This window comes from Aquila chrysaetos, chromosome 17 (genome assembly GCF_900496995.4).
Source record: "Aquila chrysaetos chrysaetos chromosome 17, bAquChr1.4, whole genome shotgun sequence".
NCBI classification, from domain to species: domain Eukaryota; kingdom Metazoa; phylum Chordata; class Aves; order Accipitriformes; family Accipitridae; genus Aquila; species Aquila chrysaetos.
Window position 1 is genome coordinate 17,986,042 of NC_044020.1, and position 26,682 is coordinate 18,012,723.

General features: G+C 44.7%; 1 protein-coding gene across 1 annotated transcript in view; it reads left to right on the plus strand.

The window, feature by feature from the left end:
• The first annotated feature begins 10,232 nt into the window (after positions 1-10,232).
• Positions 10,233-26,682, plus strand: part of SOX5 (SRY-box transcription factor 5) — a 648,107-nt gene continuing 631,657 nt past the window's right edge. The window contains exon 1 of the mRNA XM_030040646.2: positions 10,233-10,336. The gene's annotated coding sequence lies outside the window, so the exon portion shown is untranslated. The remainder of the gene's footprint in view (positions 10,337-26,682) is intronic.

Below are 26,682 nucleotides of genomic sequence, written 5' to 3' on the forward strand. Positions count from 1 at the left end.
CTGATGCTGTTCAGGGCTCCTGTGAGTCGTCTTTGGTGCCTCTTCCTCAGTGCCTCTTCCTCTTGCCCCATGCCTGTTGCTGACCCTTCCCCCCCGCCCCATTAAAATTCACTCTCTGCTTCCTTATGGCTACTACTTATCTCACAGTCACTTTTGTCTTTGAAAACCTCTGTACCCAAAAAGGAAATTTAATTCATCAGCTGCATGAAGGCCTTTACTATTAAAGTATCAGTATGAATCTAAGAAAGAGAAAAGAATACTCCAGAGATAAACAGCTGATGTCTGGGTGAGGACTTCAGGAATATTATAGTTGGAGAATATAGTTGCTGTGATCTCTTGGATTTGCTCTTTGTCTGCAAGCCTGGCTTCTAATCCCTGCTCTGGGTTTACAAATACCAGCCCTGCTTCTGGCTTGGAGGATGAATACAATAGAGTTTTATTGTAGATTTTTTCTGAACAAAAGTCCATACTAGAGACCTTCTGGGTTTTTTCCAAACTTTTCAGTTTGCTTTGAAGTCAGTTAAAAGATAAAAAACAAAAAACCCCCCTTTCCCCATCTAATTCAGAGCCCCCTAACTGGTCTGACAAGAGTTCTGTGTGAGGTTTTTTTGATAATGCCCAATACATCCATTTCTGCAGTTTTCAGAGAGCCACTTGACTTTTTGTTTCTATCTTGATTTCATCCTTATGGCCTGCCATCTTCTCTTCTGGCCTTCTTTGCTGCTTTGACTCTTCTGCACAGTGCCCTGAAACTGGTGCCAGCGGGCGGCTAAACCTCGGGTTTCCCTGCCCCAGAACACTACCCAGGGGCTCGTCCTTTATTCCAGCAAATGCTGGGACAGTCCCATGCTCAGCCATACTGCAGGCCCTACGCTCTTCACCTACAGCAGAAGACCACACACAATCAGGTGTTTCAATTACATGGTCAGAAGAGAAAATAAGCCCATTTAAACCAATCCAAAACAAAAGCTATCTTTTTTACCAGTGAAATTTCAAGTTTATCAATGACAGTTCTTCACATAAACACTTTCAGAAATAGATCATTGGTTTACTCATCTCTCTGCTTCATTTTGTCTGGAGGGAAGTAGTCCTGTGGGAATCAAAAAAGACAAAAAAAGACTTTCCTGAATGACCTTCATTTTTGGCAAAAGATTTGCAATCGAGTCTTACGTGTCAGAATGACTAAGAGTGAATGGATGGTGGGACACATGTTCTCCTTGAAAGCTTTTATGGGCTGCGATGTGAACTGGGGAAGCCGGATCACCAGTCATATAGCATATGTTTAAAAATATTGTTGAAATGAAATGCTTTTAAAAAATAGTATACAAACGAGTAGCATAAGAGTTCTTTTGTGACTGTATGCACATACATTTTCTTTGTGTTTTTTTCTGGTGACTGAAACTGAGCTCCAGAGAAGCTATTTAGGGACACATATAAGTGCCATTGACTTTCAGTCAGATAGCAGGTATGTAATTGCTTTTGAATAGTTGCATCAGTTATGCGACAAGTAGGATCAATGTATTTAGCACGTGCCCTAAAAGTTTTGCTTTTCTGCAGAGAGAAGGCTTCGGATTTTTTAGATGCTGAAATCAGCATGTTGAAATGTTTTAGGAATATCTGTGCCTTTGACTTGATTAGCTGCGATCTCATTCTCGCTGAGGTTCAGCATATGAAACGTCAAAAATTTAGACAGCTTTGTGTGTTTATATATTTTTGCTACTTCGTGTTGCTGCTATCTGGCACTTCCTATAGCTAGATGATATTTGCATGTTGTATATAATTACTGTTTATGTAATATTAAGTTACATTTCTGACTTAAATGGATCATTATATAAAGCTGTAAAGTTTCACAAAATAGCTCTGCAGTGTAAAATACCATGATGTAAATTATGGCATACTTATTATGTGTTTCTTATATTGTGAACTATTTTCTTGTACCACAGAAGCATATGAAAATAGTAAGAAAGTAATGTGTTTGGGTTTGTTGTTTGGTTTTTTTCCCCTCATGCTATTATTTATAATTTCGAATGCCATGTCTTATATCCTGTTTCACAACAAGAGTCAGATACTCATGTTTAACTGTTAAGAAAGTCTGACCAATTTGATCACAAATGAGGACAGTTCTGATTAGATACACTAAGAAAATAAAAGACAAAACCCAGTCTCCTCTCCTGGATGCAGCCTGACTGCCAGAGTAGTTCCCACAGTACTACACAGATAGCTAGGTTCATTTTGGAGCATCCAGCTGTGAGGTGACACACTTAATGCACCAGTGATCTGATCCAGTATAGAAAATCTTTGGGGCCTGATTCTCCAGTGCCTCTCACCTTGTGCAGTCATTTGTAGTGAACAGCCTGAATGCCTACACACTGTAAAAGTAGAATATAAAATATTTTGCACTGCTTATCCTTCACTGCTTACCTGTAACCACACGAGCAGGTGTATGAGGTGAAACAGTTCCGAAGAGAATTTTATTTGTATGGAATTGTAAGACTCTTTGTTTTCTTTAAACATAAAATATAAAGATGTATGAGCCTTCTAGACAGTGATCTTACGAGCATTACTATAGGATACTTGCAGAGCAACAGAATGTGCACACATTTAAAAACGTGCAGGTCTAATAGTCAAAACACAGACTAGGACAAGTGCTAAACCTGAGCCTTTCTTTAGAAATTCAGATGTTGCAAGTTGGTTTAAAGTGTTGTTTTCCTAACCCAGCAATCATTTCAGAAAAGGAGTTCCAATGCCAATTTTAAATCAGTGATTGCCTTGTTGCAAATACAAACAGCATCTCATTGCATTGCAACCTCCTCTCCTCTTTGTTTTTATGATAGTAATTTAGCGAGATTAGGAGCTGTGTTACTCCACAAAAGATGGTAGTGCAAGAAAACAGCTTTACATGAAAAATGTTGTAGCAAAAACTGTACAGGCTCTATGATTTTTCAAACAAAGATTACAAATTAACAGAACAAACTTTCTTGTAAGGAACAGTATCTTTGGCTGGGGATTTGGCCACTTCTTTACTTAATTTTTGTTTGATTTTGTTAGGTTTGTTTGCTTTTCTTGAGGGTATTATTTTCTGCATACATGCTGGATGATAAACCTATGGCAACTGTGCTAAATTTTAAACAGGGTCACACAGTTTTTTTCAGTTTTATTTTAATATTAATTACTGCACCTTAGTAGTAAAAAAAACTCTATCTTTGGGACAAAGATTGATTATATTCAAAATTAGAGGCTTTTGGCAATGATGGGAAACTGAGTAATTTTTTTTGTCCTTTTACAGCTCTTTTTCTTTTGTTTTTGTTTAAGGGGCACTGTAGAGATACTAATCTTAATAAAACAGTATATACAAATCCCTGTTCCTGTGCTACTGATAAGACACTAAGTGCTCAGTCCTGCTGAAACTTACTCACAGGAACTGGCCTCTATTTTCAGAAGTCACAAATGATTTTGATTACCTCCCTTTTTCAGTTGATCACCAGTTTTAGAAAATGGGGCTAGATTTAAAAAATGAAAGACACCTGCTTTTGGAACACTCTGTGCCACCTGAGGCACCACAATTTCTTCAACTCATAGAGCGCCCCAAACTCCTGATCACTTTGAAAACTTTATGTTGCAGTCCTTGCTTGAATTTAATGTACACGCTGTGCACAATGCTGCGCCATGCACGCATACCCGGATTACTTGGGGGTCTGGAAGTGCCACACTTGCACTGTCCTAATGGTCTGCCCTGACTAATTAGTTCTAAGTGACCCCCACTGAGCCATGCAAGACATATTCCTAGTGGTCTCTGTACATAAGTAAGCATCACCACATGGTTTCTCATCCTGCAAGTGCTTCCTCCACCTCCAGTGGAGGCTCCATGGAAAACACTATTAATTAACTTGATGGTGGGGTAAACAGCCAAGAAAGAAAGGGGACAACGAGAATATATGCGTGAGGCCATCAGCTGCGATCCTTGACTGGTTCTCTGGCTTTTGGTAGGCACATAAGTGAAGCTAGGGTTTGGGTGTCTCTCTGCCTTAGGCTACATTAATCCTCTCCTGTGTCACAGCATATGAACTATGGTCTTGGGATGCTGTCACTTGATCAGGTATTCTGGTATCAAGAAAGGTATATTCTTCTACTAGGGTATAGTTAGGGGAGGCACAAAACATTTTCACTGCCTTTGTAGTGCCACGGGGTCACGTGTAGGCTGAAAAGTTGGATTTGGAAATGGAATATATGAGAATATACATATCTATTCAACTGTTGGAATTTATGGAAAATTTTAGATGATGTTCAGTGTGGACTAAGGCTGAAAGTAAAAGAAATCTGGAACCTTTCAGTTGGATTTGTGCCTAGGAAAGAAGCAAACCTAAAGAAAGTGTTGTGGGGTTTATGTCCTCCTCCTTTTTCTTGGGGAAGGGTTGAGGGGTGGGCTTCAGCTGTGAGCTCATTGTAAAAGAGAGATTAGGGAGGATCTGCCCTAAATTGTAGCTTCGTAATCCCTGCACTGGGCCCAGTTAACTGCTTGACATGTGAAAATATTGTGTTAATGAAGTTCCAGCCTGCTTCTTAAATCCATCCTTGTGACTGTCTTTATTCATCTGTGTGTCCTGATAGATTATGCTTATTTTTATATATGTGAGTAATCTCATTGAAATCTAAGAGTTACTAATGGTTGCATGATAGATGAGTGTTGCTTGGGCCCTTAATCCATTATTGAAACTGAAAGCTGTTTACAGATTCTTGTAATATTTAATTTTTGCTCAGCATGGACAGCTAAAAGCAAGTATCTTAACTTTTTCAGCTGGCTTCCTTTTCTTTTTACCGTTCCATATGCCTGCAATAGTTTAAATTACAGAACACCTAATCAACATTTAATTTAATCAACATTTCCTGTTTCTTCCAGATTTTGTACCCACCTTCTACTAAAAATAAATACATTCCTTATTTAGTTAATAGGACCTAGATGTGGGATCCAAACTGCATTTAAGACCATCAGTTACTCTGCTGAAACATGACTCTATCATTTAGTTTGAGGAACCAGCTAACAAGAAACTGGATAGAGAGCCCTGTTCAGGGACAATACAGCAGTATGTTTTATGTTCCCTAGGAAGTTATTTGGATGTCTTTTTGAAATATCATAGCTGGGATTCTCTATTGCCTCTGGGGGAAAGGAGACAGGACCTGGACAGAAGCAGATAGCTTCAATTTAAGTAACAGAGGCTTTTCCTTCTAACAGAAATCAGTGCAGGTATCACCCTGATTTTATTATGGAGAAGCAGATAAGCCATGCTGAATGTAAAAGACGAGAGCGATACTTGGACTGATTAGGACCACATAAGGGTGTTCTTGTGCTGATGCACTCTGATACAAAACCAGATGTTTTTAAGTTCCTAAGTGGTTTCTTCATTTTGATATGGCTTTAAGGTTATCACAGTACCTCAATAACTGGATTACTTTAGCACAAAGATAATGTTGTTTTATAGGACTTGGGCTTTGTTCTTCAATGCTGTCATTTATACCTCTGAAAGGTAGTAATAAACCATTTCCATATGAGAAAGGTAGCATTTTACACCAGCTCTTGTGAAAACGAGTGCACCGAGACTGAATGTAGTAGAAAACTGGAGCGCTCTGAATTTTCTAGGAAGATGAGGCAAGAAGGTGCATGCAGTAGCTCGTGAAGAGTGGTAGTGAAGGGACAAAGTCAGGGAGAACTGAAGACGGATCAGTTCTGCGCAAGCAGAGAGATCTACCCATATGTCTTTTCCCTTATGGAGTCATGCCTAAAAATGTAATTGTTGAACTCATAGGTATGGGGTGGGGGCAATTTAGTGAAAGTGGACCTGCATATAAACCACCTTCACTAAGTATGCACAAATTGATTTCTAGGTGCAGGCTCCTCACTGTAAAGGTGGTTGATACCTTTCAGTTAAACACAGTTGCATTCCGTGAATGCTAGAAAAGAGCCAGGATCAAGCCATGGTGTTGGGAAACTGAAAGTTAGCCAGAGCTTTGCAAATTTCAGGTTTAAAATAGGTAGCAATTTTTGCACAGTACCCTACCTTTCATTGGGTAAGTTGCGCCGAAAATTTTCTTTTGTGCTTTCTTTAGTTATTTGGGGTGGAAAAGTGGCTTGAAGCTGTGCTCCCAGCTGTGTCCAGCCCGTGTGTACTAACATTCAACATCCTGTCCTCTCAAATATGCAAAGCTAAATAAGGAGACATCTTTAGGTTCTACTAAAAAAGCATTTGGTTGACTGAAAATTTTGAAATGAGTCAATGCAGAAATGGTAACATCCTTCCTTTAAACAAAACAAAACAAAAAAGCACAATGAATCCTCAGCAGTAAGTAGTAAAAATTAAATGATTATTGGCATTCACAATTATTGTTTTAAAAAGTGTTTGGAAATAGGATGATAGAGTCTTTGAGGGATGAAACGTCCTCACTATTTTTAAAAGAAACTCAAATGCAGCTAGTACCAGTCTGATGGGGCACTTTTTTTTTTTTTTTTTTGTAATTCTCTTTTCCACTGAACACCTTAATCCTATTGTAGACGTAGAAAAATACAGCTCCTGTGGAGAGCATAATACAATCTCACACCATTGTGCTTTTGATCTTAAATAAAATGCACCCGCATTTGGCTTTTTTTCTTTGCTCCAGATTGGTTTTGGACCCAGCCACCCTAATTCCTTTCTTGTGTTGAACTGCAAGGAACTTCATGATTGTAAGGAGGAGTTGCCATAAAGCAAGAAGGTGGGGGGGGGGGTGCGACACAACACAGTGCTTATGGAAAAAAATGGGTGGGAATAGCATCAACAGAAAAGAGCTCTTACAGATGTGGGGAGCATACACATACCCCCGCCAGCCTAACCCAGAGAAGTCTGGCTGTAGGTCCCTAGGCCTGAGATTACCCGAGATAGAGTGGAGCTACGTGCCCAACGTACTTCATTATCCATGCCAGTACTGGGGGTTGCCAGCCATCAGAAGGGGGCTTTGCATGAGCGGGTGGGGACTGAGGACTTGTGACTTTAATGACCAGCGTAAGAACTTGTGCAGAATTTGGTGGCTGGGGCAGTGTAGGGTGAAACTTTGCCATCCAGCGTGTGGGCACCTTTCTCAAATGTCTGAATTCGATCCAGATGAGGCAAGTTTGGGTGGGGGTTTTTTTTGATACAACTAGGACATGGGCCATTACCTGTCTGGCCTGCTTGGCTCACTGTAGCCCGGCAGCAAACGAGTCCCGAAGGACCACGCTGCTGAGATCAGGAGTCCCATTCCTCTCCCGCTCTGGCTTTTCCCCTGGTAAGAGGAGTTACGGGGCTGGCTGGGAGGGCTGATGCTCGCATCTGGGCAGTGCCGGCCAGCCTCGTGCCAGGCAGCGCTGCGTTAGATCTGTGCTGCTCCCATCCTACCCACAGGACTCCTGTGGGAGTTCCTGCCACAGAGGTAGGGAGGAAGCCAAGAAAGAAACATTCCTCCACCTTTTTTTTTTTTCTTCTTCCCCCTTTTCTCCTCAGGGTTACCACCCTCTCTCCTCACTCCTACAGAGAGGTCTGAAGTCTCACTGAATCAGCAGTTGTGAATATTATCTGTGCTGTTAATGGTTTGCATCTTTTGGCATCAAAGGGTAAAATCACTTAGGGACACACACACACTGAAAAGATCATATACTATAACGCATCCAAGCAGAAAAAAAAAAGGTTGTAATGCTCATGAATTCCAGATGATGACTTTTTAAATCCCCGAGAAGGCAGTGAAATTGTTTGATTGTTCTTGTTAATTATTGGACTTGTCCCAGTATCAAATATTTGTAGAAGATAAGACTTCCCTCGTGGAGATGAATAATAACCAAACTTGCTCTTCTTTGAACAATTTGGCTCAGGGTGTGTAGTTCTGCGTTTCCCACTCTCAGGCTCAAACCCCGTCTAGCCGGCTTCACCGCTTCATAAAAGCACGTGTACAAAACGCTCAATTAAAAATAAAAGACCCCGTAAGTAAACAAGAGACGGAGAGCGAGCGAGAGACCTCTTACTCGCAGAGCGTGACTTTATTCGCAGCGGAGGCGGGCTCCCCGCCCCCCCCCCCCCCCCCCCCCCGGCCCCGGGCTGCGGCCGCCGGTCGCGCCGCTTCTTCCCCCCGGTCCCCCCGCGCTCGGGCACCGCGGGCGCGCACCGGGGCGCGTCGCACCCCGCCGGCACGCGGACCCGCTCCCAAACAGATGTATTGAGTAGCGGCAGAACACACGGCTGCCGAGAGGAAAACACAACCCGCCCGCACCCCCACCCACGCCCGAAGCCCCGGCAGCGGGGCCGGGTCCCCGCGGGCTGGCGGCGGCCGGGCCGCGGGGCCAGCCCGGGACACGGCTGCGCTCGCCCGAGGAGCGGCGGGGGGTGCTGGCGGAGAGGAGGAGGAGGAGGAGGAGGAGGAGGAGGCGGAGGTAACCGGGGGGTCCGGGGCAGAGGCGGGCTGCGGAGCCGGGCGCAACGCTCGCTCCCCGCCTGCCTGGGGGAGCGGTGACACGGCGGGGGCTCCCCCGGCCCCTCCGCCCCGCGGACGGGTTTCAGGCCGCCGAGCGGAGAGCCGCAGCCCTCCCGGCCCCGCGGCGGCCACGCCGGGCGGGCGGGGAGCCCGCAGGCCGCCCGCCGCTGAGGTAACCCCGCCGCTCGCGGCGCGGGACGCGGGGAGGACGGCGGGCATCGTCGGACCCGCCGCGGCGTTCTGAGGAGCGCCGGGCGGCGTCTCGCCGCCGGCCCCTGGGGAGAGTGCGGAGGGGAAGGGCGCGGGGGGACCCCGAAGTTCTGCTTCCCCCGCGGGTTCCTGCGCACGCGTGGGCGCTGCGCCCGGCCGGGGGTCCCGCGAATTAGGAGAGGGCGCGAGCGCTGAGGAGAGGGGCTGCTGAGGGGGCTGCGGCGGGCGTCCCCACGGGCGCCTGTGCGTGTGCGCGGCCGCGCCGGTGTGACAGGGGCTGCCGGCGCAGGAGGTGCCAGCGGACACGCACACGCCCACGGACACGCAACTCCCGGCTGTTTACTCTTAGCAAAGAGCGGGAGGGGGACTCCTCCTCGGGAAGGGACCTGGTAGCGACGTCCCCGGGACCCGCGACAGCCCCGCTCGGTGAAGAAGTTCCCGGGGAGGGGGGGGGGGGGGGGGGAAGAGCTCGGAGCCCCCCCCCCCCCCCCCCCCCGCCGCTAAGAACCGCTCGTTCAACGGGCGGACAGCCGCCCCCCTCCCTCCCCGAGGGACGGTGATGATGATGATGGTGGTGGCGGCGATGGCCGTTAGCGGGCTCCGCGGGGGCGGCGGGCGCGTCACTTACCGTTGGCCGCCCCGCCGCCGCGCAGGGCCGCCCCGGTGCGCGGCGGGGCGGGCGGCGGCACCCGGCGGGCAGGAGGTCGAGGCTGGTCTGAGGCAGCCCCGGCGCGCCGGGGGGACTCCCCGCGCAGCCCCCTCTCCGCTGCCGCCACCTCGCCTTCCTCCTCCGCCTCCTCCTCCTGCCTGCCGGGGTGCCGGCGGCGGCCAGGCGCGGCGCGGCGAGCCTCTCCTCCCCCATTGTTCCCGGTCTCCCTCTCCCTCTCCTGGTGTTGTTGTTTTTTTTTTTTTTTTGTTTTTTTCCCTTTTGTTATTTGCACTCGCATTGTGTTGTTTGTCTCTGAAGCCGCCTCATGACCAGCAAAGGGATTTCACCTCGTCCTTGAGAGACAGAGAGAGAGAAGGGGGAAGGGGGGGAAGGAGGGGGGAGAGAAAGGAAGAGATCACCAAACACCCATCTCCCGGTCCCTCCCCGCACCTCTGCCTCTCCCCACCCCGCCAGTGTCTCACTTAGCACCCCGCGCCCGGAGGAGACATTACAGACAGCGGGTAGGTGCGCGACCGCCGCCGATTTAACTTTCTTCCTCGCTGCGGCCGCCGGCGGCTGCTCCCCGGCGGGCGCTCAGCGCTCGGCGCCCCGCGGGGCTCCCCGGGCGGTAGCGGCGGGGGCGGGCAGGCCCCGGCGAGGGGCAGCGCGGGGGGTGGGCGCCGCTGGCGGGCCGGGGGAGGCGGCGGGGCCGGCTGTCAGCGCGGCCGGCTGCCTCCCGGGCGCTCGCACACCTCCCGAAGTTTGGCACAACTTGTCACGCCCCCCCCCCCCTTCCTCCTCCTCCTCCTCCTCCTCCTCCTCCTCCTCCTCCTGCTGCCGGGGCTGGGGGCGGGCGGGGGCGGGCCGGCCGCGGTGCCCGCGCGTGTGTGTGTGCGTGTGCGTGTGTGTGTGTGTGTGGCGGGGCAGCCGCTGCTCCGCGCCCTGCCCGGGCATGGCTCAGCCCTCGGGATCCCGGCGGAGCCGGCGGACAGGAAGCTTTAAATTATTGTAATTGCCTCTCCGTGCGTGCGTGCGTGAGTGCAAAGCGGCGGCCGCCGCCGCGCCGCTGCCGGGGAGGCGCGCAGGGGCGAGCCGGGGCGCTGCGCTGCGGCCGCGGGGCGCGGGGGGGCACCGGCGGGCACCGGCACCGGCACCGGGGCGGGCGGGGGGGAGCAGCGGGCAGCGGGACGAGGGTGTTTACATACTTCTGCGAGGCGTGTTCCTCGCTTCTGCCGGAGCAGGAGCGTGGCTCCGTGGAAGGGGCTGAAGGCTCTACGGTTCGCTCGTTTCGGCTGCTTTCCCCGACCTCCAAAAGAAAACGGGTCAGGGGGAAAAATGGGCTCCCGGTCAGGGTGCGGAGCGCGGCCGCGCTCGTCCCCGCCGGCCCCCAGACGGGCTGGCCCAGCCGCTGGTGGTGGGAGCGAGCTCTGCCTTCTCAGAAAAGTTAAGGGACTTTATTCCAGCCCGACTGCGATCCTAGAATAACCGGAGCCGCTTGCCGGGAGGAACGTGATCTGCTTTTCCCTGGGGATGGCATGCTGCCTCAGCCCTGTACTTTGGTCAAGGGTAGAACCAATAGCAAGCTGTGGGATTTTGGGTAATAAGTGTGGGAATCTGCAAGAGGAGTAGGTCTAGGAGTGATTTGTTTTCTTACTGCTCATGAATAATGGCCTCTAGCATATTTTTTTTTTTTTAAACCAGCAGGCCAACGAAATAGGCACGTGGGAGATTTGTAGGCGTTCAACATCGCGATCATCAACAACAACAACGATACAGTAGGGGCGTCCAGGAGGACGGTGTCTGATGAGAACTATTTTCTTGGAGAGGCTAGTATCGCACGCTGGTACAGGTAGCTTTTGTTATCGTTGCTACCGCTTAACTCTTGTAAAAGGAAAGCCAGCTATATCCTAAAATTGGAGAGGAAATGTTTTTGGTTGGTTGTTGTTTGTTTTTTTTTTTTAATAGAGCTGCATTTTGCTCCATCTATGTCAAAGAATGGAATATTAACTTTAGTTCAAATTAAAAAAGGAAGTTTGATTCCAGCTGTAGAACTGTAAGATAATGTGTTTTGGCTTTCCTCCTCCTAATTCAAATACAGCTAGCTGTCTGCAGCCTTGCTGAAGTGAGCAACTCAGATTAAAAAGCAACTTCTTATAAATGAGGAGCTAGTACAAAGTTCTTCATCAAAATATTTTATCACCTGAAACTTACCTGAGAGCAGTTACTTGTATCTGCTGCTATTTTTATATCCTCTTAATCCTTCCCAGTGCTGGAAAATACATTATTGCCTCAGAAACGAATTCTTCATCCTGCAAAATGCACTATTTACAACTGTTAAACTGGGATTGCAAGGGTAGAATTTTTTTTTTTTAATTTAGTCATAATATCTGGCCAGGTTATAGTCAGCCTTGTTTCACGAGGTTTCTCCAGCTGAACAAGGAGAGGCTGGCATTGATGTGTTGCATTTTGTGAATGGAGAGTATGTCTATTCTGACATGATTTGGACACAAGAACCCAATAAACACATGGCCATTATGCATGGAAATCTTGCAGCAGAGCTTTCTGGTCGAACTTAAACTGTTTTGGTTGAGAGTTACACTATAAGGAGTACAAGACTTGAAAGCTGCAAGTGTCTTATGTAAACAGATGGACATTTGAGATGTATTGACTGTTTCAAGTTAATTCAGTTAACATGTGGGTGCACATGTATTTAATTTAGTCTAGTATAAATTTTTGTAAGCGATGGAAGCTAATACATGCTTTTTAGAAAGAAAATAAAAGCCTGTGAATTTCATCTATACGTGTTGGAGCTCCAGCTGTAGAGGTTCTTAAGGACTGTGATCGTCCTTTTGTTGTGATCTCGTAGTACCAGATGAGACTTAACAGAGAGCTTACTGTTTTTCTCTTAAGTGTGCAGGTAGCTTGCTAATGAATTTTGAAATGGTAAGGTACCCTTCTGAAGTCTCTGTGAAAATATAAAAGTGCTTAAAAATACATCTTGCTGCACTTTTACTGTACGTGCTGCTGGCCAAAACCAGTTAGGTTGAGCAATATCATTAAACTGTCAGATGTATTGTTTACAGTGGGATAGTTCCTCAATGTTCAGGATGAAGAAACAGCAGTTTTCTGTTACTCATCGTAAAAATGTACCGCTGCGTTCCAAGAAGGTTTGTAAGTGGCGTAGCTAACTATCGCTGCATAAAGCATGGGAGGAGATTGAGACTTGGCATCTCTGACAGTGCTGCTGTAATGCAACGTGTGTACAGGAGCTTTGTTTCTGCCTGCAGTTCATACTTACCCTGATATAAAACACTCTGATGTTGGCATATGGATACACCAAAACCCATAGCATTTGTTGAAAAATAAGAATTCCGGCATTTAGGAGAAAGTAAATGAACAGTCCTTCTAAAAATACAACAGTATGCTAAAATATTGCCAAAGCACTGCTGTGACGCTGTTGTAAGCTGTCATATTTTTTGACCATTATAAATAGATTAGTATTATTATAAGGATTTTTTTCTTATTAGCAAAGAAGTTTTTTTTCCCGTTTTCTACATAAGAATCCTCCCATGTCCCCTGAACGGGCAGAGCCATGCTCACACTGAAGGAGGCGGAAATGTTGCTGGTGAAGAAGTGGGCAACTTGGCCCTACACTTTGGGAACGGCCTTTGTAAAGCCTTAAAAGTCTCCTGTACTGTAAACTCATTTTTTTTATAATCTGTTTTGCTCATATTCTCCATTTGTTCAAGACATCAGAGATGGTCCAGTTAATCAGTTATGATATATTATGTAGTCAAGTTCAGATCCAAATTTGATTTAGACAGCGTACAAATTGAAGCCTGAAACAAGAATGAGCTCCTCTTCGGAGGCATTGAAGTGTTGGGGGCTTTTGGGAGTTTTCTTCTTTTTCATGGTATGCTCAGACCCAATTAGGAAAATTTCCTTTCAGATTTGTGACTAAACTGTAGGACTAGGGGAATTTGAAGCCAGATGTGTTTCCCTTTGTGAAATTTAGTAACAGATAAGAACATTCAGGGCAAGACGAAAACGTTAGATTCACGTCCTACTGCTAGTCATGCTACAGTTACACCTTCTTTGGGCATTGTGTGGAGAGCAGAGGCTACAGGTGAAGTGGATTTCCAATGACTTGTGCACAATCTGTTAAAGCAGCTCGAGTCCATGTGCTGCTTGCTCCACTGATGGACATCCTAGATAAGTGTAAGATGATCACTCTTGCAGTACCTTTCCCTACGTCTCTAGCCATTTCAAGCACGTGGTGAACACACACAGCCACAGGCACATACACAGTACATTCTGTATACGTGAAGTGCATTGTTTGAACAAGTTTTTGTTGCTTACAGAGCACACATCCTTTCTAGTTGCACACGTTTTTAGATGAGGAGACCATATGCTTCATGACAGGTTGGGGAGGGTCTCCTCTAATATTTCTGGCAGCTGTATTTTCTGTCTTCTCCAGCCTCTCTCTTTTCCTTTGAGCTGCAAGCATAGATTGAAACTCAGGTAATACATAAGAGGATTGTTTAATACTGGCTATTTTCAGAGGCACAAAGGACAGTTACTTTCGCTTCCTACTAACCTCCTGCTGGCTTACTAGCTGCTTGGGAGGCTGGTGATTTTAAGAATGCCACTTTATTCACTGCATCAAATACGGAGCAAATCTTTGCTCACCAAGATCCCAGTTCTTACACCCCGTGGTAGCACCAAAAATTGAACTTGAGTGGCCCAGAGCGCCAGCTCCTACTGTGATGACTCATACAACCATCAGCACTTTTTAGAGTTAAATTTGATCCATTGGCCCTGAGCAGTGCTGACAATTGCCAGCTAAAAGACGCTTCAGTGAATTGTCCTTTACCAGAAGTCTTCCCCCCCCCCCCCCCCCCCCCGCCCCGATTTCCCATTGGTTCTTTTAAATAAAAAGAAATCCTGGTGACAAAGCTAAAGTGTATTCTGTGATTATTGTTTAAAGAAAGAGTATTTACCTATATTTCAAGGAAAAGAATTGCCTGAAAATTGTGGGTCAAAGTTATTTTATAAGGGTAGTATAAGGATACTTTATTTTATAAGGATAGTATAAGAAACTGGCTTTTGGTTTAGGCAGGGTAGAAGGTTGGCTAGTACAGCAAAGAACTGGTGGGATAAGGTGAAGTTGCCTGCTCATAGCTGGGCAATAAGGGCTCCTCCTGCTCTAAGAAGTTGCTTTGGCCACATTTTTGAGGAGGGGGGACAAAATTCAGTTAAGCTTGCTCTGCTCAGAAGCATTGAGCTGGCTCTGAAACAGACATAAATATGGTTTGCAGTATCTTCAGTTTCTATAGGGGCAAAGTGTATACAACAGGTTTAAATTCAACTGAGTGCCATATTGTGTTTTGTAGCAGTCAGTCTAAAGACGCATTTAATTAAACTGGTTCAATTTCTAAACTAGGATTATGGAGTCTACCTTTTACACTGCTATAAAATCCTTGTGTATGAGTAAGCTTTCAGTGTAATGAAAAGGGCTGGGGGACACAGTTGTAATCCTCAGCTAACCAATTAAATACTTACTTAAAAAGAAAGTAAAATACCTGTTATATTGCTAAGTCCATGCCTTTGGTCAGTGAATGGAGGAGTTGCTTTTCTTAGCTAGGAACATCATTTTAATGTCACAACCAACCTTCTAGCAGGAGATTAGTCCTAATGGACCAGGTTTATACTGAGAAAAATTCAGAAACCATTAGAGAAGAGAAAAAATATAGAAGATTAATGGTTTTCAAGTGATTTCAGAGCAGACTAAATTAAAGGTAGATATTGGCTTCTGTATTAAAGAATTCTTTACAAACACAGAAGAAATACCTATTCTGTAACAGTGATTCATCTACCAGATCACACTCCGGTGGAGTTTCTCCTTCTGCACTGACTCTGGAAGGAGCCTGGAGGCACTGAGGTTCCCAAGCAAAGGCAGCTGTTGTGGCTCTTTGTGTGCTGTCCTTACGTGTGCATCCAGTAACATACAACTGTGTTTTCACTGAAATGAGATTCCTTCTTAGGCCATGGTATTAAAGATCATGCTTCTCATGCTAGAATATAGGCAAATGCATAAATAATAACAAAGAATGCAATATATGTGTCAATTACACTTTTGTTTAATAATAAATTGCATAATAAGAATGCATCTGCTACGAAGGGTATGCAAAATATATAAGAAGCGTATTCAGTCACAGAAGAGTGAATGTGTTAATGCAGTATGCTGCTTTACGAATTCAGATCTGGAAGAAGAGTGTGTTTAGTAGGAGATACTGTGCTCTTTGCTGTGCTTCAGATTGATTTTATATTTTTAATTGTATGCAGGCAGTCACCAGAAGCAGGACATTCTGATTCTGAGAAAACTAAATGATTTGTTCCGATTCCTGGGAATGCGAGTTTGTTTAGTGGCACCATGGTGCATTAAGTGCGTTGTGGTTGAGGCTAACAAGTGGAGGACAATTAATTAGTTCAGGTTTGCAAGTCATGCATAGATTACTTGGTCAGTACACGCACACGTAGGGTAAGCTTTTTAGTTCTCACTGAAACTTGTTGCTGAGATCGGTTTTGTGCCTCCTGCCAATAGTCAGAAAAGACAGAGCTGGAGTAGGAATACTGAAGTACTTGTCACTTCTGTAAAACAGTTTCCAATTGAAACCTGAAATTATATATAATGAGGCACTCCTATAAACAGGGTTGCCGTAGGTAAGTAGCAGTTTGCACGGGCTGATGGAAGTTTTGCGACTGTAGAGGAATAATATTAATTCTCATGAGAGATTACAAATGAGTAAATGCTGATGAATATGTACAAATATGTATGTGTGAATTTAGTGCTTCTGAAAGGCAGTTGACAGTTCTGGAAACTGAAGGCCTGCCTCTGCCAGGAAAGTGCTGTAGAGGAAAGCAGCACCGTAAAAATGTGTGTGGTGCATCCCCGGTGTGACCCGGGGTGTGTTCTGCGGGCAGCCCCCCCCCGGGCTGAGGAGGGCAGTCAGGTCTGCACGTGTTCGGGGCCCGCTCACCAAAACGCTTGTGGATGTGATTCTCTAAGCACACGAACACATTTAAAATGTGTGCTTGGGAACTTTACGTGGATGCTTACCTCCTCCCCTGGTCGCAAAATGCCATTAGACCAGTATCTCACTTTATATAAGACGTTACCTTTGAATGATAGCAATACCTGTGTTTTTATGAGGAGTAATGGCGGGGAGGGAAGTAAGACAGAGTCTTGCACCTTCTACTACATGTCCTGCTGTTCTTGTAATAACTAATGCATTGTGTTGGTACAGAAAGTGGCTCCTAGTGAGAAGTAACAAGCTGAAATGGGGTAGAAAATGGAGAAACCAGGAGATTCTAATCCTTAAACGTGTATTGGAGGTAAAGGTATGAGTACAGCAGTGTGAATAGCAGTGGCAGTTACATACCCAAGCACCTCTGCAATGCACACAAATAGAACATAAAGAAGTAGCAGTAAGAGGCTACATGGATGAAAAATGCTGTTGCACGGTAGTGTAAAGTTTTAAGAATGCAAGATTTTTCTTCTTGCTTTGCTTAGTTTTAAATTCTGTGGTTTTATGTATGAGATAAAGGAAAATATTTACTTGTATAAATACACAGCTTTATATAATTATTTTTATCTCAAGACCATAAGTATTGCTCCTTCTAAGCCTAAAGTGCTTAGAAATGTTTCTGTGTCTTCACTGTCCAGTTGTAATTAATTCAGAATATGGCATGTGAGTTGTAGAGGTGTGGGTTTATGGCCCTGATTAAGAACAATATTTGAGTATAGGCTTAACTTCAGGAATATGGCTTGGTTCATTTAAGTTCAGCAAAACATGAGTGTTCAGTTAGAAAAGTGAGATTTCAATGCAGCCCAAGTCCCATTTTTGAAGGTAGTGCAGACAGTATCCTGTTGATTTCAGGGTGCTTTAGGTGCCTAAGTCACTCTAATGAAGGGAAAAAAGAAAAAAGTTGGTTTCCTAAGTTACCTGCATTGTTAAACATTGTCTGTTCTGAAAGCCTACAGGGACTGTGACAAGTGAGCGTGAGAGGTGTCTTCCAGGAGCTCCAGAGACTGCAGGATTCACGGGGATTCCAGTTTTAAGGAATGATACTGAGGGCATTTTAAATGGTTAACAGTAGCAGAGATTGGCTTATCTTAAGTCCTTGTACAGTTTTGTTTTCTTTCATAGCACCAGGGATGTTTGTCAAATTGGACCTCAGGAGGCCATCTGCATGGGCAGGACCGGCGCTAGCAGCAGATCAGGTCAGCCCTGGTTTTGTCTAGTTGAGGCTTGAAAACCTTTGGATGGAAGGTGCCGAAACCTATCTGTGCAGCTTTTGGTTTGTTTTAGTGTGTTGTCTTTCTCTCATTATATTTTGGTTTGTGTTATGTTGCTGTTAAGTACATCTGTGATCATTTTATGATACTTTCTGGTCTTTTTTCCTGGTTTGATATACTAGGTCAATAATGTGAATATATATAGGATGTTTGTTTATAGTTTACGTACAGAGGGTAGCTTTAACCTAGTGAAGCTGATCCTTCATGGCTCCCTCTGTCAATACAGAGAGGGAGGCTCCTGCAGAAAGTATTGCAGAGAAAGAACTTCCGTGTCACCATTGACTGTAATAGGGATGACTCACCTCACGAGGCCAAAGTTGCCTGTGTGACAGTAGAACTTAAGACATGGGAGGTAAGCGTTATGGGCCTGGTTTTGTACCCGCTGCCATCGGACCTTGCTATTTGTTTTAGTCTGTTGATGCTAAAACCCTGAGGTGGTGAGCCTTCAGAAGCTATAGCCACTTGAGCGTACATCCACATGGGATTTCCAAAATTGCGGAAAGAAGCTCAGCAGTCGTGTTCACTGGTGTTTGATGGGCTTGGGAACACAGCTGTTTCCAAATCCAGCTGTTTCAAAAAAAAAAAAACCAAACCTTTCAAAAAATCTGAGTGAAACGTTGAGAGTTTCCCATATTTCCTGTATTTAGTGGGACAAGATTTTGCTGTCTTTTTACTGTTCAGAAAGTGTGGAGTCTTTTTGGTGTCTTAATAGGTTTTGGTTCAGCCTCTTGTACAGTTTCCCCTGTAGAGCTTTTGTTTGTTACAGCTCCAGCTTTGGAGAGTAACGAGTGGGGTGTTTCTGTGGAGCTGTGGACTTATTTTCATTGACTCAAACACACAGTTTGAAGAAAATGGGGATGTGGGTGGGGGGGCAAATGGAAGTATATTGTTTTTTATAAAGTGTCACCTGCAACGCGCTTTTAAATAAACCCCTATATAACCATGTATGTTTTTTTTTCACTTGAAAGACACTATCTCCTTCTTCTAAACATTTGCACAGCAAAGTAATGCATTATTGCATTTTCATAAATAATTGAAAAGCAACTTAAAAGAAAGTAGGCCAACAGAAAAAAAAAAGAAAGAAAGTGTCGGTTTCAAATTTGAGAGAAGAAAATATGTTTCCTTCTTGATAGCAAGTCAGTTAAATGTTATTAAATCCCATTCTCCCACCCTGACATGACCAAAGACAAATCTGACAATTGGCAGTTTCATTTAAAAGAGAGAGAAACAGGGAAAAAGGTTTTGGAATGCCGAGTCTGGTTTGTTTTGTTTCTTCTTTTTTAAATTTTTTTTTCCCCCTTGGTAAGAAAGGAATTGTGACCCCTTATCAGTTTGCAAGTGACTGAGGAGCAAATCTCTGGAGATCTGCGTGTTGGCTTTTCAGTGCCATTCTCCGTGCTGGGCTGTAATAATGCAAGCTATTTTAGAACTGTGCATACGTTAGTGTTCTGGCGCGGCATGATACAATAATGTGTGAAAAAGCATAAGATCACACCTTGGTGAAACTTGCAGATTTCCTGCATAATCCGACAGTGAGCTCTTGTCAGGTTTTGACTATATGTAAAGTGAGAATAAAGTTTCCAGAAGCAAAGCGCAAGCCTTGGATGCATTTTGGATGGCTGTGCAGGGATTTTGGCCCTGACGTGGTTACTTTAAGCACTTTTGTCCCACCGTAGCCAGCGGGCCTCCTTCAGCGCTTAAAATTTGGCAAATGCTTTAAGCCCTTTGCTGAATTGGAGCTTTATTTTTGCTAGTGCGGAGAAAGATCAAAGAGCCAGTGTAAATAATTTCTTAAAAAACAATCAGTTAACGTGAACAGTTTTCATGGAACGTATACTGCGAGGTATGTGGCGACAGAACCAGGTGTCATCAGTGGGAATGGTTTATGGCTGTGGGTCTCTTCACCGGGCTGCTGGCACGTCTGTCCTCAGCTGGTGTGGCTGAGAGAAGACGGGCAGGCTGGAAGCGAAAACGTATTCGGTTATAAATGCTCTCGACGCCGGGTGAGGACCAGGGCCTGTATTCCCGCAGGGGCTGTGCGTGGTCTCTGGCCATCAATCTGTGCTATACCAGAAGTTACAGGCATGTTGTGGGAATTACTGGGTGAGGTTCTTGCGTCAGGCAGGAGGCCTGACCGGCCGGTCCTAACAGTCCTTTCTGGCCTGGAGATCAAGACATCAGTGACGGCGGGTATTAATGTGTTGGTTAATGTGCTTTAGGATTAGAGCTACTCAAAGAGCAGACCCCAGTGAGGGGAAGCTTCATGCAACTGATCTGTCCTCCGGAGGAATAAATGTCAGCGTGTGCATTCTCTCCTGCTTTCCTCCCAGATTTACTCCATCTCCTTTTATTTTTTATAACCAGTACGGCTGTATTTTAAGTCACTGCCCACCCTTGCCAAAATGTGTGATACATTTGTTAAGGATTTGGAATTTGGGATACTTTGATATAACTTTGTGTAGGTTTTATAGAAGCACCTGACGTGTATGTTTAGTTCCTAAACACCTTCTGTGCTTGATTTATCCTCACAGGTTGTCAGGGTATTCAGATGACCTGAAACTGAGGAAGTGAGAGGGAGCTCAGCTGGCAAAAGTCTGACATCGAGTCTGACTGCGACTCACATTTGTTTTGCAGAGTTGAGCCCAGGCTGTGTAGGCGGTGAAGAAAGCCTTCTTCACCTTCACCATTGTATCCAAAAAGCTCTGAGCAGCATCATTTTTTGCAGGTGATGAATAACCTAGTTAGCTCACATTGTTTCAGTCCAGTGACAGTTCTCCTCTCGGGAGGCATGGTGGTAATTCGTGAGAGCATACTCATGTTCGGGCTCAGTGGTGGAGATGCTCTCGTGGTTCTTTGGTAGGTGTGCTCAGCCAGAGAAACCACGCTGTCAGCCATCTACCATGGAGCACCACGCACTAGTTACGTCTTTATATTAGACACTACTGTTTAGTATGGCTCAGTGGGTTGGCTTCTAGTGAAGCAGGCTCATAACTTCTAACCGAGCTGGATATTTTCAGGGTCCTATGGCAGTTATGATCACCAGAGGCATGCAGATCTTAAGATTAAATATCTGGAGGATGCTCATGAAACAGTGTCATTTTCTTTTGTCACAGAGTTTCCTTTCCCTTTGGTTGTCCTGACCAGTGTCTCTTAGGGTGTAAGGCCAGGCCTGTCTGTCTTGGGAGGTTTCTTGTATAGGTTGAAGGAGGGCTTTCTGGCCAGAAGACAGAGTAATTTTGTTGACACAAAACAGTGTGCATCATTGTTTGTGTTATTACTTACTGTTCTACATTTTTTGTATTTGTGAGAACAGCATATTGATGACTGTGTGTTAAAACTCTGTCTTTTAGTGGCCCGTTTTCTTTCTGAAAAAGGAAGAAAGCTACATTCTTTCTAAGAAAAACCCAGAATTATACTGGAACAAGTACTAGTGCTGTGTTCATACATGATCAAATTCAGGAAGATTAGGGCACTGTGTATAAATTGCCTTTGTGTTCATTGGGTTAGCAGCTGTCAAATAAGTGATTACAGACGTTGGCATAGCTTTTCTTTCCATAATCACTGTGAAACAGGGATGGAAATGTAACAGATGCCATTTAATATGGACCAGTACCTAGGTTCTGTTTCTGGGTCTGGCTCTTTATTGCCTCGTGGCCAAAGTTTCTTAGCATCTTTTTTGCTTTAATTCGTCACTACTTATAAATGGAGATAATAGTACTCCCTCACTTTACAGGAGATTTCTGAGGCTGTTTGTTAAATCATTTGAGAACCTTTGATGAAACATACGAAGTATACCCAATAGCATTAATGATAAGATTAAACAGAATAATTCTGTTGAGATTGAGGAAAATTATTACTCCTAGATGAGGTTTGCTTTGCTGGGTAGTGCTAACCTTCTGCAGGAAATAATTTGGTCTGAGACTGTGTTGGGGTTTCATTTCCTGGGATTTTTTTATTTGTTAACTGACAAGGCTTTTTGATACCAGGCATTGCACTTGAAGTCCTGTTGAAGAGCAAATGAAGCGTTTTGATGCTATTTTTTGCAGCATAGGAGTCTATGGTGACTCATTTAGTGTTCGTAATGCCTGTGACAGATTAAAAAAAATCAAATCAGTTACTCCCAGTGAGACGGATACACTCAGCCAGACCCTATTTGAGAATTATTTGCTGCACTGTTAAGACCAAAGTACACATCTTCCCCCTCCCCGCCGAAAGAATCCAGCTTATCGTGAAATGTTTATCAGAGCCATATAAACATTTCTCGACTGCTGAATTTTGAAGGGAAATTCTTTTGGTCTAACATATGTATTGCAAGCAAAGCTCTTCACAGATTTAAAAAAAAATAATATAATTAACTTGGTTACAGCCTTCCTTATTACCAAGCATGCCAGCATCTGGCAAGGGTACGGCGATCTGGGAATTCGCTGCTTGAAGCCATGGAACAAAGTGTTCTGATCCGACCCCAGGCAGCGAGTCCAGGACTTGAACTGGAATCTTCAGGAGCAGAGAAGTCTTAAGTGTCTGGAAAATTGGCCTGTTGAGTCACCACGCAGGCACTAAAACAAAACTAATTTTAAGCAGGTCAGAGTTCAGTGATTCCCTCTGGAATCTGATTTTTTTTTCCCTTAAAAAAAAAAAAGTCTCATGTTTTAAGTGAAAAGGGTCAAAGTTGATGCACTGCTACGATTTTTGAATGCTTTCCCTTAAGAACAGCCACCCAGGCTAGGATTAGCATGAAGGGCTGCTAGGCTGGCACTTGAGTGTCTGGGTTAAAAATATTTTAAAGCAGTAAATGCAGTCAGAACGGAGAGAGAGATCCCTGGGAGCCTTCCTGTTCAAAGATGTGCGAGCTCAGGGCAGCAACTGCAATGTAATTTAGGGCAGTATATGCTTCATAGCTTTGGAGAATATTGCCTCCTGTTAATGTTACATTGGAGGACAGTGGGATAGTAGTAATTTTAGAAAGGTGGTATTCCTGTTTGTTTTACATTGGAAACTTCAGAATAAATAAAAAGAAGCATCAATTGAGGAAGAAATGTAACTGCCGAAACCCAGCAATGAATCCACCTCTGAGCAGACTATAGAAACAACAGGGGAAAGTGGGTATAGAAACATTTTCGTGGGAATGCAGCTGCAAAAGGAACTTAGCAGACAAAGGCAGAATCAGGTACGTACTTTAAAAGGCATGTGGGCAAACTTTTGTCTGAGAGCCCAGTGAGGAGCCTGCTCACATTAAATTACAGAATGTTTGGGGGATCAAATGACAAAAAGCTTGTATTGCTTTTCCATTGCTGAAGAAGTGGGACTGTCTATACGCAGGGATGATTCAAATAGCTGTTTTAAAAAAACAACGCTTGCGAGAGTGAGGGAGACTTCTCATTCCCATTCCTTTATTAAGATGATTTCCTTCTTTTTCCCTTCGGATATTGCAGAGTTCCCTTTACATTTGCAAGTGAAAAGGACAGGGTCTAGGCAACCTAGGGAGGCTTGAATCTGAACTCTGTGTCAGGCATTGTGAGCTTGGTGATCTCTGTTTATCTCTTAGGAAATAGCCATGCTTGCACAACAGGGCAAATGCAATGCGCAGATGTCAGAACTGCTAAAACAAAGAGGACTGTCTAGGAAAAGGAATGCCAAACCTAATGGCTAGAGTGGAGAAGTAGCAGCTAGGACTTCTGGCTTCTTTTCTTCCCCGTGCCTCTGCATGGCTGTAGGAAAATCTCTAGGCCAGATGGAAAGCTCCTTGTTCTTGCTAGTGAGTTTGTAGCTCATGTGAACTGTACTGTTGATAGAAGGATGTTTGTGGGAATGGCTGCCCACATATGGGTGCAAAGACTTGTGCTCTGGTCATCGGTACAATAGTCAGGCTGGTCTGTGAAATAATACCTATTCCATGGGACTTCCCCTTTGATGTGTAGTAATTGCTAAGTATGTGGCTTTTTGAGTGAAGGAGCTATAAGGTTTAAATTTATTAGGAGAACCTCCGTCTGCCTTGCTAGTACACAGAGTTATTGGAATGCTTCTCCTTTGTATTCCCACAGGTACACAATGCACGGGGATTTGAATGGGAGGTTGTGTGAAGCTCTGAGATCCAATTTGTCTTCCAGGTTACAGCAAGGCTCCGTTTTTCTCCGGCTTAACAAGTAGCGACCATAGTTTACTAAAATATTTATTTAAATTTAGGGAAAACTTACTGACATGCAGTTGCTTTTGCATTTAAGATCACAGTTTATAGCCCTTTGAAGTCTGCATGTTTGAAGGAAAAAGAAGTGCTTAGGATAAGCTGAACTTGAATTAAATCGTGTAGGCAGATAACAGATTGAATTTGCGGTATGGCTCGTTTTGCTAAAGAAGTAAGTCAAGCAGTGAGTAATGCTGGGCCAACTCGTATCACGACAGGGGGTGGTGTAGCTTTAGTGCAAGGTAGTGTGGTTCACTGAATCTGAATATGGACCAGTTCTCCTGACTTCAGGGATGATGGTGGTTCTGAAGAAAAAAAGTTCATTTATGATTTGTATAACTTTATGATTCACAGTTGTAAAGCTGGGATAAGTCACACAGATTTCCAGCCCTGATACTTTCATCTGCAGTGATTTGAAACTACAAATTGTTTAAAGGTTTGGATTTTTTTTTTCCTTTTTGAACGATATATTTCTTTTTACTAATATGTGACCCAGTGGAAACTTTGCAGAAAGGAAGAACTTTAGGGAGCTAAGAGGCAGTATGTGTTTTGGGTAGTTCCCAAATATAGTACTGATTTTTTTGTTTGATCTCTGCATTAGTAATTCCACAGTTGTCCTTGTATCAAGCCTCTCTTGAATCTTCTCTTAGTGCAAGAGGGTTGCAGCATGTACATACTTTGCTGATCCTTTTGGTTAACTGGCAATGCTTTTGCACTCAAACTAGCTATCAGAATATGATGGGTCAACAGGATCGTTCTCTTTATCATGAAGCACACCTGAAATATCTGCTTAGGTAGTGCCTGTGATTTCTCAGCAAATATTCAACCCAGTGGGGAGCTGCAGGACTCACCTCCATTTCCCAAGGGTTAACAGTAACCTATAATAATAATCTTGTGGCACAAAAATGCTTCTTTTTATGCATTACCTATTTCCAGAGGCCTAATTTAGGTTTTGTATCAAAATGGATATCACAAACGCTTGAGCTTCCTGCTGAGAAGGAAAGTGCTACCGAGAGACTTCGTTCTCTGTTATTCTCATGGTGTCCGGGAGGGGTGAGGAGGCAAGGAAACAATTGCTGATATCTGTAGCAGTATGTATAAATAGTAGCAGGATGGGTTGCAAAGGTAAAATAGTTTGACAGTATTGTTCCTGTGAAAGCCTGGCCTTTGCTCTTGGTTAGAATATATATAAATGTGTGTGTGTGTGTGTTTAAATACATGTGTTTTCATATATGGGGCAAATTTACATATCAACAAGAAAAAGAAGAATTAATTTTGTAACTGCACAAAAATTTCACCTGTCATTAAAAGAAAAGAATATTGGAGTAAAATGAAATTATATATTCGTGCTTAAATACACAGAGAGCTATGCTCAAAGATCAGCACGTGTCCCTCCTCTCTCTGTGTATGTTTCATGCCTGGTTCTGCTGTAGATCCAGTTGCACTGTTTTCATCAGTTATTTTCCTTGAGGATCTGGTTGTTGAATGTTTTCACGTGCAAAAAATCATGTTTGGATTTTTTGTTGTTGTTGTAAGAAGTAGAAACAAGGGGAAAAAAAAGCTTGATTTTAAAAAAGAAATTTTTTTTGAGATCAGAAATGCTTACTGAACACCCAGATAGTTTCTTCCTCCCCAGTATTGATTTTCCAGTGGAAGCGTATGTGGGAGGAGAAGGAAGATTTTAATAAAACCTAAAAAATACTTGTGTTTCTGGATTTCCTGGCAGTTGCTATTTCTTCCTGCTCTTTTGTGCAACACTTGGATATATCGAATTTGTCCGAAAACCGTCCTCCTCCTTCTGCCGGTGCAGATGCCCTCAGGGATGGAGGAGTTCTTGCCTCGCAGCCTGCCTCCTGCCCAGCCCGCGGGCACGTGCCCCCTCCTCCTCTCCCTCCCCAACCCCTGCTTTGGGTGGGAGGGCAGTTCCTGTTGGGGAAGCCATTGTCTTTGCTCGGTCTTCGGAAGGAAGGGGTTCCCGATGTTCCCCGTCGCTCTAGTCTGGCAGGTTCAGGTGCCCACGTGTGGATGGGGTGAAAAGCGCTCGCCTGGTCTGCCAGCTCCAATGAGCGTAGGCACAGTGTTCGACACGCGAGGTCTAGTGGCACAGCGGTGGGGTCTGGTGGGGAGAGGACACGAGTCCTGCCCAGTCCCTGATGCAGGTCTGCCTCGGCGTGCTGGCAGTCAGTCGGCCATCCACGTTGGACGTACGGTGAGCGTGCCTGGGGGGATGCGTGTGTGTGTGTACTGGCTTACGTGCCGTGGGAATAGAGAGGGCAGAGCCAGCTCAGGTCTGGTGGGATTTATTCAGCTGGTTTCAGCCCTCCACATGCAGGGTTGTCTTGGCTTTGACCCGCAATCGTCTGGCTGAGCATAAAAGTGGTCCTTAAGCAGACTGGTATTCGCCATCCCGAGTGTAGTGGATGAGTGTATGGTAGAGAGCATGGAGAGCATGAGCTGTGGCCCCGCTCTGCCGCTGAAGTGCTCTGGCATGCTGGGTAATTCTCTTGACCTTTCGTTCCTCAGTTTTCTTGTGTTTAAGGATGTACAGACGTAACCATCACACACGGGTGTTGCAAGAATTAATTAATTACCATTTGTACGGTTTTGAAGACTTATAACCCTAAATAAACAAGAACTTAATCAGTTATTTTTCTTCGTATTTATACTATAGGAAAAACCTACTAATTTATTTCCAAGCGCATGACACACAAAAACTATCTTCACACTTCTAAGTGGAGCTGGGGCTCAATGCCAACACTTTTTTTTCCTAGTGAATATGGTATACTTGTACACTCAGATAGAATGGTACAACCT